Source organism: Zea mays, chromosome 3, assembly GCF_902167145.1.
Source record: "Zea mays cultivar B73 chromosome 3, Zm-B73-REFERENCE-NAM-5.0, whole genome shotgun sequence".
Taxonomy (NCBI): domain Eukaryota; kingdom Viridiplantae; phylum Streptophyta; class Magnoliopsida; order Poales; family Poaceae; genus Zea; species Zea mays.
Window position 1 is genome coordinate 101,406,053 of NC_050098.1, and position 12,445 is coordinate 101,418,497.

General features: G+C 45.8%; 1 long non-coding RNA gene across 1 annotated transcript; it reads right to left on the bottom strand.

Annotated features, from left to right (window-relative positions):
* Nucleotides 1-563: 563 nt before the first annotated feature.
* Nucleotides 564-1,494, bottom strand: LOC103650344 (uncharacterized). The gene is made up of 4 exons (XR_564098.2): nucleotides 1,394-1,494; nucleotides 1,062-1,271; nucleotides 726-880; nucleotides 564-623 (listed from the first exon to the last, which is right to left on the bottom strand). It is a non-coding gene; the product is annotated as an uncharacterized lncRNA (long non-coding RNA).
* Nucleotides 1,495-12,445: the final 10,951 nt, after the last annotated feature.

Sequence of the window (12,445 nt, forward strand, 5' to 3'; positions counted from 1 at the left end):
AAGTAGCAGATTGCCGAAGCGTTGCTTTTGATATGGTGCCATTTGCTGAATGGATGCAAACCGCGTGTGATGTGCTGAGAGAACGACATGATCTTTGCCAATGCGTTCTGGAAAAGCAAGAATTCAATCCATTTACAGCAGCGAACCTCTGCTTACGAGCATCTGCTATGGACTACAGTAATCTCACATCTAACCATAATCTGGCTAAAAAAGAACTGATAAAAGTCTTGTCCATCATAGCGGTAAGTACTCACCAATAGCTGAAATGAAAAAGAAAAACAAAGGTTAGGTGTAGTTGTAGAATTTAGCAAATTTTCCTCTAGCAATCTTCTCCCAGGACATACATATATATTACTAAATTAACAAGATGAGTCTCTCTTTAGTAAAGAAGAATAAATCTATGCATTGCAAATGAAGTTGCACAAACCAAATATACCTTCTGAAATAGTACCAGTGCCCTGACCTTTGCTTTTTTCCTTCTGTAAAAAATATCTATTAATAATTCCATAAACAACGTCAGAAGCACGTCTCCTATGCTCTTCCAGTTCTGTCTTCTTTTTTAGAACAAGGTCTTTCATCTTGCTCGCTTTAAGTTACTCGAGTCTTAAAACTTCAGATTCCACCTATATTTTAGATCAATATACAATCTCAGAACATTCCAAGCTCAAACATAGAAAAACATAGCAACAGTGGCATGAGCAATATCTGAAGAACAATGAACTCACGTAGCAGAGGAAGTCAATAGAGAGGGTGTTAGGCTCAGTTATTTCATGTTCAGAAGCAGCAATATTGCACGTTACATTCTGGAACATATGCTGTTCTTCAAGTGGTGTATCCATGAGATTCCAAAGTTCAAGCATGCTAGAGGCAAATCTTGAAGCTGTGACATTCAGAATTTCATATTAACAATGTTAAAGACACTAAATAATTGAAAATTGTTGAGGGTTGCTTGTGCTGAAGAATCAAATTTGACACTAGTGAATGCACTGAATAATCAAAAAGATTGACGGTTGACTGCGCTGAATCATTGAAATTTCTTAAGTGATACAAAGAGTGCTAACCTTTTGCATCCTCTTGACTTTCAATTCACGCAGTCTGCTTGCAGCTGATGCAAGGCTTTCAATTGTACAGTTGCTTAGGTTCTTTGATCCATCAGCCTCACCCAGGCTAGGGTGCACCTCATTTACTGTTTGTTTGAAGTCTACACCAAGCACCTCGCATAACGAATGCAAAGTGTTAGGATGTTCCATGACTTGCTTCAGCCGATCACTCTGTTAAAAACAGGCACAAACAATAAGATGTATAGACTTGTATGAGTATTGAAGGAAAATAATAGACATGGGGAGTAATATTCATTAGACAGATAAAGAGGATTTGAACAAGTGATGCTGACCTTCTCCTTCTGAAGGGATTGCAGCTCTTTCGTTAGCTACTCCAGCTTTCTTAAAGACAGATCAGACTGATCCACAGGAATTCTAAAGGGTACAAAATCTGCAGGCCTGATTTTAGATGCAACCTTCTTAATTTGCTCTATGACATCAACAAATTGGTCCCATCTTTCAACTTCCTTCTTTCTCATCTCCTCCAAGTATGGGACAATCACATTCAATTCTTCCCTTAAACCTTGTAACTTCTGATTTGACTGCCATTTAAAAGAAAACAAATTACTGATGGAGTCACTACTGAAACATGCAGTCTTCATACCAGAATGCATGCAGTTCCTGACTTCAATGCCGGACAATTTTGTTCGGTTACTCCCTTAAACCATTCACGTTCTTACTCTACTAACATTTTTCACTACAAAGGGTAAGAATTACCAGTAGATCACACTACAGTTATTTTTGTAAGCCTTCAATATAGCAGAGTACAAATAACCTGCATATCTAGACAATAGCTATCACACTATCACAGCCCTAAAGTTGCAATGACAAAAAAAGATCGTGAGAGAAAATTCTGTAGAATATATTTCTGCAGTATAGCAGTAGTACTCAAATGTTACTTGTTTCTTTCATAGTATATGGTACTTCAAAGCGCAGAAACTAGAGGGTCCAGCTGCGGCTACTGCTGACCTTGAGGAGCCACGGAGAGGTTGAGGGGCTCAGCTGTCTCCCTCTCCGGCTGCGGCTACTGCTGGGCCGTAGAAGCCTTGAGCGGCAACACCAGAGGGTCCAGCGGTCCCTGGGGAGCCTAGATCTGGCCATCCCGACAGGGGCAGGGGCGGGTGAGGACGAGCTCCAGGAGGCGCTAGAGCGAAGGGAGGCGGCGGGAAGCCGCGAGGCGGGCAGCGACAAGGGACGTGAGGCTGTGGTTGGGTCGGAAAGCGGAGGACGCGTCTGCGGCGGCCAGCAGAATGTTGAGGTCGAGCGCCGCGAGTCAGGGGTGGCGGGCTCGGCGGAGGAGACAAAAGAGAGAGGCGGGGGAGGAAGCGTGAGCGGAGGGGAGCACCGGGAGCGGGTTAGGCTGCGCGCGGGGGAGGAGCGGGGACCGGCGGCGCGCGGGGGAGGAGCGGGGACAGGCGGCTCGCGCGTAGGCGGGATAGACGAGAGACGCGGGTCGCTAGGGATTTAGTTTAGGTTAAGTTCGACGGTATCGACGTGGCCCACGAACTTAAATTAAGAACGTGGGTACCCACGTTCATAATAGGTTAAGTTCGACGGTTTTTGATAGGGCCCACGAACTTAATTTCAGAACGTGGGTACCCACGTTTTTAAAAAAACTCATGAACTTAACTAATGTAAGAATGTCGGTATCCACGTTCTTAATAAAACCCACGAACTTTTATCAGTTTCTTGTAGTGTCACTGCAAGCCTCCCTTAGGAGCTTCTTCGCCTTTTACTTCAGCGGAATCAGCGTTTATTTTTCGCTGTAAGCCTCCCTTGGGAGCTTCTTCGCCTTTTACTTTCAGCGGAATCAGCGTTTATTTTTCGCTGTAAGCTCTGCATTCCCTTCGGAACGACTTTTGAGCAGAAAACTTACGTTGCGCTCCCTTAGGAACGACTTTTTGTTATTTCGAAGATTCACCCCGTAACCATAAGTTCTTATGCTTCGACAACTTTTTGGACTCCGTTATTCTGTGGAGAAGGTATACTTGTACTATAGCAAAGGCGAAGCTATTACAAGAAATTGAAAACGACAAAAAACACTTAGACTTTCAATAATTGTTCCTTATTAAAAAGAAAATGATACTGAATGCAAAAACTGCTGCCGAGGTAGGATATTTATCAATAAATGTGCTTCGATTCTGGCACAGTACTATTGACTATGCGAGCTTCGGACTCTTCTCTGAAGTCTCGTTGGTGTTGAGTATGCTGACTCCCTTCTGGCTGCTGGCCTCATTGCATTGGTGGTGGAGGTGGAAGTTGTTGCCAAGATGTCTGAGATTGACTTGTCGAAGCAACAGAAGCTGCAGGGTGGTTACCCACATACTCTGGGATATAAGGAGAGTGGTACGAAGCAGTATGCATGACTTGCTTCGGCTGGGTCTGTTGGGCTGCAGCTTCTGCTATTTCTTTTTGTTTCTGGATGGTGACATGGCACATCCTGGTGGTGTGGCCCTTGTCCTCACCACAGAATAAGCAATAAATTTTCCTTGGCTGATCCCCAAATCTTCCTCCGAAGCCCCTGGCACCTCTGCCCCTTGGAGCTGGAGGACGACGATAACTCTGCTGCTGCCCCGAAGCCTGAGAAGCCCGGGAGGAATATTGCGGCCTCTGCTGCTGGCTTCCCCTGTCATCATTCTGAGTGGAATGAATCGATCTGACATGTCTAGGATGAAACCTCCCTCCGAAGCCCCTGGCTATTTCGGAGAATCTGTAAGCTTCCTCCCTTCTCTGTTGAAAGTCATTGTCAGTGCGGATGTATTCATCCATCTTCTGAAGCAATTTCTCCAAAGTCTGAGGGGGTTTCCTAGGAAAGTATTGGGCAGAAGGTCCCGGCCGAAGCCCCTTAATCATGGCCTCAATGACAATTTCATTGGGCACTGTTGGCGCTTGTGCCCTCAGGCGTAAGAATCTTCGGACATACGCCTGAAGATATTCTTTGTGATCTTGGGTGCACTGGAATAAGGCTTGAGCAGTGACCGACTTCGTTTGAAACCCTTGAAAACTGGTGATCAGCATATCCTTCAGCTTCTGTCATGATGTGATTGTTCCTGGCCGAAGAGAGGAGTACCAGGTTTGTGCAACATTCTTGACAGCCATGACGAAAGACTTCGCCATGACTACAGTATTGCCACCATAGGAAGATATTGTTGCTTCGTAGCTCATCAGAAACTGCTTCGGATCTGAGTGGCCGTCGTACATGGGTAGTTGAGGTGGCTTGTAGGACAGAGGCCAAGGTGTAGCCTGCAGTTCTGCTGACAGAGGAGAAGCATCATCAAAAGCAAAATTTCCATGATGGAAATTCTCATACCAGTCATCTTCGTTGAAGAAGCCCTCCTGATGAAGCTCTCTGTGCTGGGGCCTTCGGTTCTGCTCATCTTGAGTAAGATGGCGAACTTCTTCAGAGGCTTCGTCTATCTGCCTTTGCAGGTCAGCTAGCCTAGCCATCTTTTCCTTCTTCCTTTGCACCTGCTGATGGAGCATCTCCATATCTCTGATCTCTTGATCCAATTCGTCCTCCTGAGGCGTTGGACTGGTGGCCTTCCTCTTCTGGCTTCGGGCCTCCCGAAGAGAGAGGGTCTCCTGGTTGGGGTCCAGCGGTTGCAGAGCAGCAGCCCCTGTTGTTGAAGCTTTCTTTGGCGGCATGACGAAGGTCTATGCTTGCTGAAGGTGTTCGAAACTCAAAAAGTGGAAGTTAGTTCACCGGAGGTGGGCGCCAATGTTGGGGACTTGTTCTCAAATGCTAAGAGTTAAGAACAAGGCAACATGAAAAGTGTTAAATGTTAAAGTCCTTCGTCCTTCGAGACATTATTTCCCTTCTGATATAATGAATTCTGGACGAAGGTTGTGAAGGAAAAACCTTCGTAAGCACAATAAATGATGAGGAAGAATTCATATACGAAATACGAAAATAACATAAACATTATCATCAACTTATTTTTATTTGCATTACCATATCCACAATAACAAATTATAGATGTACCTTCGGTTTGAAGGAAAGCAAGGGTACAGGCGTGATGCAAAAAGCGAATGCCAAGTCAGCGTGAACAGTACGGGAGTACTGTTGATCTATTTATAGGCAAGGGACGCAGCCCGTGTAAAATTACATTCATGCCCTTTATATTTGCTAATAACTCTATAGTAATTCTTCGAGGTCTAATTTGCCTTTTCATCTTTAAGTCGGTTCCCCTTTTCTACTGTCATGCCGAAGCTTTCCTGCGCACAGCTTCGTGATCACCTTGTCCTTCGTCATAATCATCTTTCGTCTCGCTCAGGCTTCGTCCTGACCATGCTCTGTATGCTCATGATCCGAATCCGAAGATACCTGTTCACATATTTCACTTGGAAAACATTGCCAAATCATGTTTTTGAGGACCTTCGGAAGCCGAAGGCCCCCAACAGGGGGTGAATAGGTGATCCTGTAAAATTCAGCAACTAATAGCCACAAAACTTGGTTATGAAGATGTTAGTGCAATAGAACCAAATAGCTATAGAGCGAGCTCTTGTGAATCACAATAATCACAAAGAAAGACAACAAAAGAGACACAGTGATTTATCCCGTGGTTTGCCCAAGTAACACTTGCCTACCTCCACGTTGTGGCGTCCCAATGGACGAGGGTTGCACTCAACCCCTTTCAAGTGATCCAATGATCAACTTGAATACCACGGTATTCTTCCTTATATCTTTTCCCGTTTGCGAGGAATCTCCACAAGTTGGAGCCTCTCGCCCTTACAATAAAGATCACAATGAAAACACAAGAGTAAGGTTGGGAGCAACACACACAAATCCGCAGCACACACACGCACACAAGCCAAGACTAGAGCTCAAATGAAGCACAGAGAGTTCACAGCTAGAACGGAGCTCAAATCACTAACATGATCGATCAAGTGCGTGGAGATGGAGTGTGGAGACTTAGAATTGCTTAGTGAATGCTTGGGTGACTCCTCCATGCGCCTAGGGGTCCCTTTTATAGCCCCAAGGCAGCTAGGAGCCGTTGGAGGCCAACAAGGAAAGCCAAAGTTTCCTTCTGTCGGGTGGCGCACCGGACAGTCTGGTGCCCTACCAGACAGTCACTGTAGCATGTCCAGTGTGGATCTCCTTCCTAATTTGGCGCAGCCGACCGTTGCAACTTCGGGCTGGTTGGCGCACCGGACACTGTCCGGTGCACACCGGACACTGTCCGGTGCACACCGGACACTGTCCGGTGCACACCGGACAGTCTGGTGCCCCCAGCCGACCGTTGGCGCGGGCCACGCGTCGCCCGCGGATTGCGAGGCCAACCGTTGCGCTGGCGGCCGTTGGCTCACCGGACAGTCCGGTGCACCACCGTACAGTCCGGTGAATTATAGTCGTACGCCGCCAAAATCTTCCGAGAGTGGCCAGTTCGCCGAAAGCCAGCTTGGCGCACCGGTCACTGTCCGGTGCACCACCGGACAGTCTGGTGTGCCAGACTGAGCTGAGTGTTGGCTGCTTAGAGTCAAGTCTTTTTCTTCTTCTCTTTTCTCTGTTTCTAGCACTCAGACAAAACATGTTAGTACTCAAAACAATGTACTAAGTCTAGAAACGTACCTTGTTACATGATTTGCACTTCTCTTTTCATTTGGCATATACTCAACTCACTTAGTATGTGTTGGACACTTAATCACCAAAATATAATAGAAATGTCCCAAGGGCACATTTCCCTTTCACAACGGTCGAACCCTAACGGTTGGGTGACGTGGCAGGTGCACCGGACAGTGTCCGGTGCGCCCATCGACAGACAGCCTCCCCAACGGCCATTTTGGTGGTTGGGGCTATAAATACCCCCAACCACCACACTTGAAGGCATCCAAGTTTTCAGCCATTGCATTCAATACAAGAGCTCTAGACTTCACTCCAAGACACAAAACAAAAGATCAAATCTTCTCCAAGTCCCAAACTCGTTCCAAAGACTTAGTGGCTTGTGAGAGAGAGACATTTGTGTTCATTTGAGTTCTTGTCGCTTGGATCGCTTTTCTTCTTCCTCCATTCTTGTTCTCAAGCAACTTGTAATCAAGCAAGAGACACCAAGTTGTGGTGGTCCTTGTAAGGGGTCTAAGTGACCCGTTGATTAAGGAGAAAAGCTCACTCGGTCTAGGTGACCGTTCGAGAGAGGGAAAGGGTTGAAAGAGACCCGGTCTTTGTGACCACCTCAACGGGGAGTAAGTTTGCAAGAACCGAACCTTGGTAAAACAAATCACCGTGTCATCCGCTTTATTTGCTTGTGATTTGTTTTCGCCCTCTCTTTCGGACTCGATTATATTTCTAACGCTAACCCGACATGTAGTTGTGCTTAAAGTTTATAAATTTCAGATTTGCCTATTCACCCCTCCCCCTCTAGGCGACTTTTAGGTACGACATGCTCACGTCTATTTATTTTAGGGCGACCACTATGCCCTACCAGCCAGGCGATCGGCTTAAGTCGGAAAACGTCTTAAAACCAGCATGGCACACTTGCTTTCACGATTGTTCAGGGTGACTACTATACCCTAACAGCAAAACAATTAGCCCTTCAGGAAAAAAGAACGTTTTACTTGTTGGCACCAGGGGCATGTTCTGGCGCCCTGCCCACAAAATATTTGAGTTCTAACACAACTATCACATGCACATAGAATTCATATTACATCGAGTGTTTTGCAGGACATCACTGCATCGAAACATCTTTGCTAGCAATGTCTTTCACAGCAGCAACGGAAGAAGAGGGACGACTTGAAGCATTGGGCTCAGCCTTGACATCGGCGACAATATCATCAGGCACCACGACGTCGGGCCTCCTCATCAGAACCCATCCAGCGCGAACGGCTTTGTCCATAGCCTTGTCGTGTTGAGCCTTCAAGATGGCGCAGTTGTCCTCTAAAGCTTTAATAGCCAGTCGAGCGGCCTCTAGCTCCTGCGCGACAAGCTTCTTGGAAGCACGCAGATCCTTGATGGTGGAATCCTTGGTCGACAACAGTTGCCCAAGTCGCAGAACCTCATCTTGGGATACTTGCAGCTCGTGGCGGTGATGATCCAGGTCAGACATGGTGAAGCGGTGGCTCCTCTGCAATATGGTCTAGGAGTTACTAGCGTCACGGTACAACATGTCTAGATTGTCACGAGAGGCCGTGAGTGCTCGTTTCTCCTCCTACGAACAGAAAGCAACATTCATTACCAAGGCAACAATAGCATGGAAGGGTCAACCAAGGAAGTTTACCTCATGCGCCATTTTTTTAGAGTCAAGCTGGGCATTAAGTGAGGAATTCAAAGAACGTGCACCATCCAAAAAAGCAGAAGTCTGGGCCAAGTCGGCTTGACTTTGAGAATACTTCTCCTCAAGGTCAGAGCATTGTTGGGCCATATCCGACAATGCAGCTGAAAGGGAATGCATGACTAAGAACAAGTTGATCAATAAAAACAACTAGGGAAGTTATAAGATCACTAACCAGCATTCGACACCTTCAGGCCATCGATCTGTTTCTAGAGCAGCAATGGATTCCACTTCATTAGAGACAGAGCTTGTTCGGGAATAGTGGCGCCGCAGAATTTCAGCTGGACAGATATTCCATCAACAAAATCCTGTGATCATAGACAGATAAGCAGAAGAAAGATAATTCACTTACATGTACAACATAGAGCAAGAGACCGACTCACCTGAAGATTGGAGAGGAACAGTGGTAGACCCATAGCAGGAGGAACTGAGGCATGGCTCGACGAGGGAAGGTCGGCAGGAACGATCTGAAGAGCACTATCTAGGGTGACCTCAACCCCACCAGCAGACAGCAGGCTCATTGCATCTAGCTCGCCAACCTCTAAGGCGACTTGTCCAGTTAAAACTGTGGAAGCACGTACTGCCGTCGCTCCATCGGACCGAGTTGGGGACGACCCGACGTGGACATCCATGGAGGCATGGGAAAGAGAGTACACATGAACACCCTCGGGGGCTGGGTTGTATCTTGCACTACCCACAAGAGCTGGATCACTACTAGCAACACCCTTGGGGGCTGGGTAGCAGCCGGCACCACCCTCGGGGGCTGGGTCTTCTGCAGTAGCCACCTCTAAGGCTGAAGGCCCCTCTGCCACCTCCATGGGAGTCGGATGACTCAGATCAGCGTCTCGGCATGGAAGGCTGCCCTCCAAAGTCGACGATGTATGAGACACCGCTCGGGTTACCTCTTGCCCATCAGAATTGAGCAAGGAAAGCCCACCGTCTGGGACCTCTGAACAGACGGCCGGGATATCACCTTCAAGAGGCTCTGATAGCATGTCTTCTGGGACGACCTCCTCTAGTACTTGATCAAAATCTGATATTGAAAGCCCCTGAAGACTGACAAGGGCCGACAGAGCTGGAGAGGGTGTAGGAAACGGGTGACGCCTAAGAGGGGGGTGAATTAGGACTTCTAAAACTTTTACTAAACTAGGCCACAATTAAATCCCTAGAGCAAAACCTATGCAAATAGTCAAACTAGAATATGCAAACCAGGTTTTGTCTAAGTGTTGCTATCTCTACCACAATGGCTAAGTTTCAATCTACACTAAATAAGTATGTATACAAGATTGAAACTTAAATGCTTAATACAAATGCGGAAACTTAAAGAGCTAAGTAGAGAAGCAAACTCTCGTGGATAACGCCGGTATTTTTACCGAGGTATCCGGAACCGCGCAAGGTCCCGACTAATCCTCGTTGGTGCCCCTACGCAAAGGGAAGCCCACGCGAGGGCCAAGCACCTCGGTCGAGTAACTCCATAGAGAGTCGCGGGCCTTCTCCACGCGCAAGTGACACAAACGCCGCGGGCCTCGTTCCCTCCGGTACACGGTGGCGGTCGTGACACAAACGCGGTTGTCACGGTCTCGCAAGACACTCGCCCCACTCGGTACAATTACAACGGCTCACGCAAGAGCCGAGGGGTTGTGAGGTTTATCTAAACTCACTCAACAATCTAGGGTTCACCTAGAGCAAGCGCTAAAGCGGTCTAACTAACCTAAGCACTTTGCAAAGCACCTACGCTAATCACCGAGTGATTCTGTTAAGCACTTGGGTGTAAGAGCACTTGGGAATGTCTACTATATGCCTTGGTATGTCTCTTGGGCTCCCACACTTGGAAATGGACGGTTGGGGGTGTATTTATAGCCCCCAACACAAATAGAGCCGTTGGAGAAAAGCTGCTGCTTTCTGCGGCACATCGGACAGTCCGGTGGTGCACCGGACATCGCACTGTAGCATGTCCGGTACGCCTAGCCGTTGCCCTATCAGAGCAGGTGACCGTTGGCGCCGTAGGCTTTCCACACTGGACAGTCCAGTCCTCACACCGGATAGTCCGGTCCTCACACCGGACTGTCCGGTGGTCTTCTCTCTAGGTGCCACTTGGAACTAGTCGTTGGGCTACGGTTCCCTGGTGCACCGGACAGTCCGGTGCTCCACGCACAGACAGTCGACAGGCAGCACACTTGGACTTTTCTTGGATCTTTTTAATGTATTCTTTTGAGGTGTTGCTTTACTCAATTCCTTAGTCCAAGTTAATCTTGCATCCTGTGAACTACAAACACAAACACTAGAAAACTTATTAGTTCACAGATTGTGTTGATCATCAAACACCAAAACTCAATTAGTCAAATGGCTCGGGGTCCATTTTCCTTACAATCTCCCCCTTTTTGGTGATTGATGACAACACAACCAAAGCAAGCAAATAATATAGTTATTTGAATGACATTATGCAATCTACTTGCTAGGATGCATGTTTGTCCCCACAATGTGATATTATGGACTTAAGCCTCCCTTAACTCCATAATTCACTTACTTCCTATTTTTGGACCAAATAACCAAAACCACTTGAAAAACTATTCGAAGATTTTAAAATTTTTAATTTGTGGTGTTTGGTGTTTGATATGGTTTTCATTGCTTTGGTCCCTAAACTTCTCCCCCTTTGGCATCAACCACCGAAAAGGAAGACATTAAAAGCATGTAGGAAGTAAATAAAAAACTTGACGTCAAAATATTACTCCCCCTAAATGAGTGTTCTCTTCTACCTTTAGGAAAAAGCATGTGAAAATTAGAGGTGCAAGACATGATTTAAAAAGACTAACTTCCCTTATGCATATGTAACAGAATATGAGTTAACCACTTATGCATTTTTAGCAACATGGAAGTATATGATATGAAATATAGTCTAATTGAATATTGGAGAATACATGTAAATGATACTAGATGTAGTCTCAAAAGATACCGATTGAAATTCAATGGTAAGCTTGAGAGACATGAGAGTTCTTGGAGATTTTGCAGTGGAAGATTGTTATCTTTCTCCGGGGACCTCATTTTCCTTACAATGAGACTATCACATGAAATATACTTGAAAAGGTGTTAGTCTCAAAGTATTAGATTATAGAGTAACCTCCCCCTGAAGGTGTGCGTACATGTTTTGAATACTTGCAGGAGACATGCACATTGATTTGATATCAAAAGGGGCAAATTATCTATAATCCGAACTTTGTCACATATAAGTTAAATGATACAGATTGTAGAATATGAGTGTTTTACCACTTGAAGAATTCACAGTTATCAAAAGATGTATCATTTACTATGGAGTTATATAGAAGTTATGTGCCGTGCTTAAATAAATGTTTTTAAGCCATGTAGGTTGCTTAATTATGTGAATTGAAAGCAAATGTAATACTAGGCATGAAAGGTAAACTAGATACAAGGAAATAGATACGCATATCTAAAAATAAGGAATGCAATAAATCTAGTTATCTTAGTCATGGGTGGGGAAATTTGGGTCCAAAATATTTACTAATCCACTTGGCAATAGACTTTATCCAATATGATGTATCCCATGATATACATCCCAAATTTGCCAAGTCTCCAAATTTCCCGAGTGATCTTCGGTCCACTCATTTCCCTTTCGGGATCCAAACCTTCTTGGTGCTTTTCATGGTTGAAATTATTTCCTTTGGCACCCAGATGCGTTTGGCCCCCTTTCCTTTATTGGCTTGCTTGTTGGCCTTGAATGCTATCACCTTTCCATTCTTTTTCTTCTTAATCAAATATGGTGTAGCAGCCTTTTTGTCCACCTTTTTGATGTAGGTGTTGGAGACTTTGCTTGATGGCTTTTGCTTGATCTTTTGCCTTTGTTTATCCTCGCTCATCGCCTTGCATTGGAAAGACTTGTGGCCTTCCTTGTGACATAGCCTACAAATCACAGTTTCTCCCTCCATAGGCTTGTTCACTCCCGCAGTGGTGTTATCCTGTGGAGGTCGGATTTGTTTGGCTTTGCCTTTCTTGTCATACAAAGCCTTGCCAAGGCGAGCCACTTCTTGCCTTAATTGCTCATTTTCCTTTGCAACCTCATCTAAA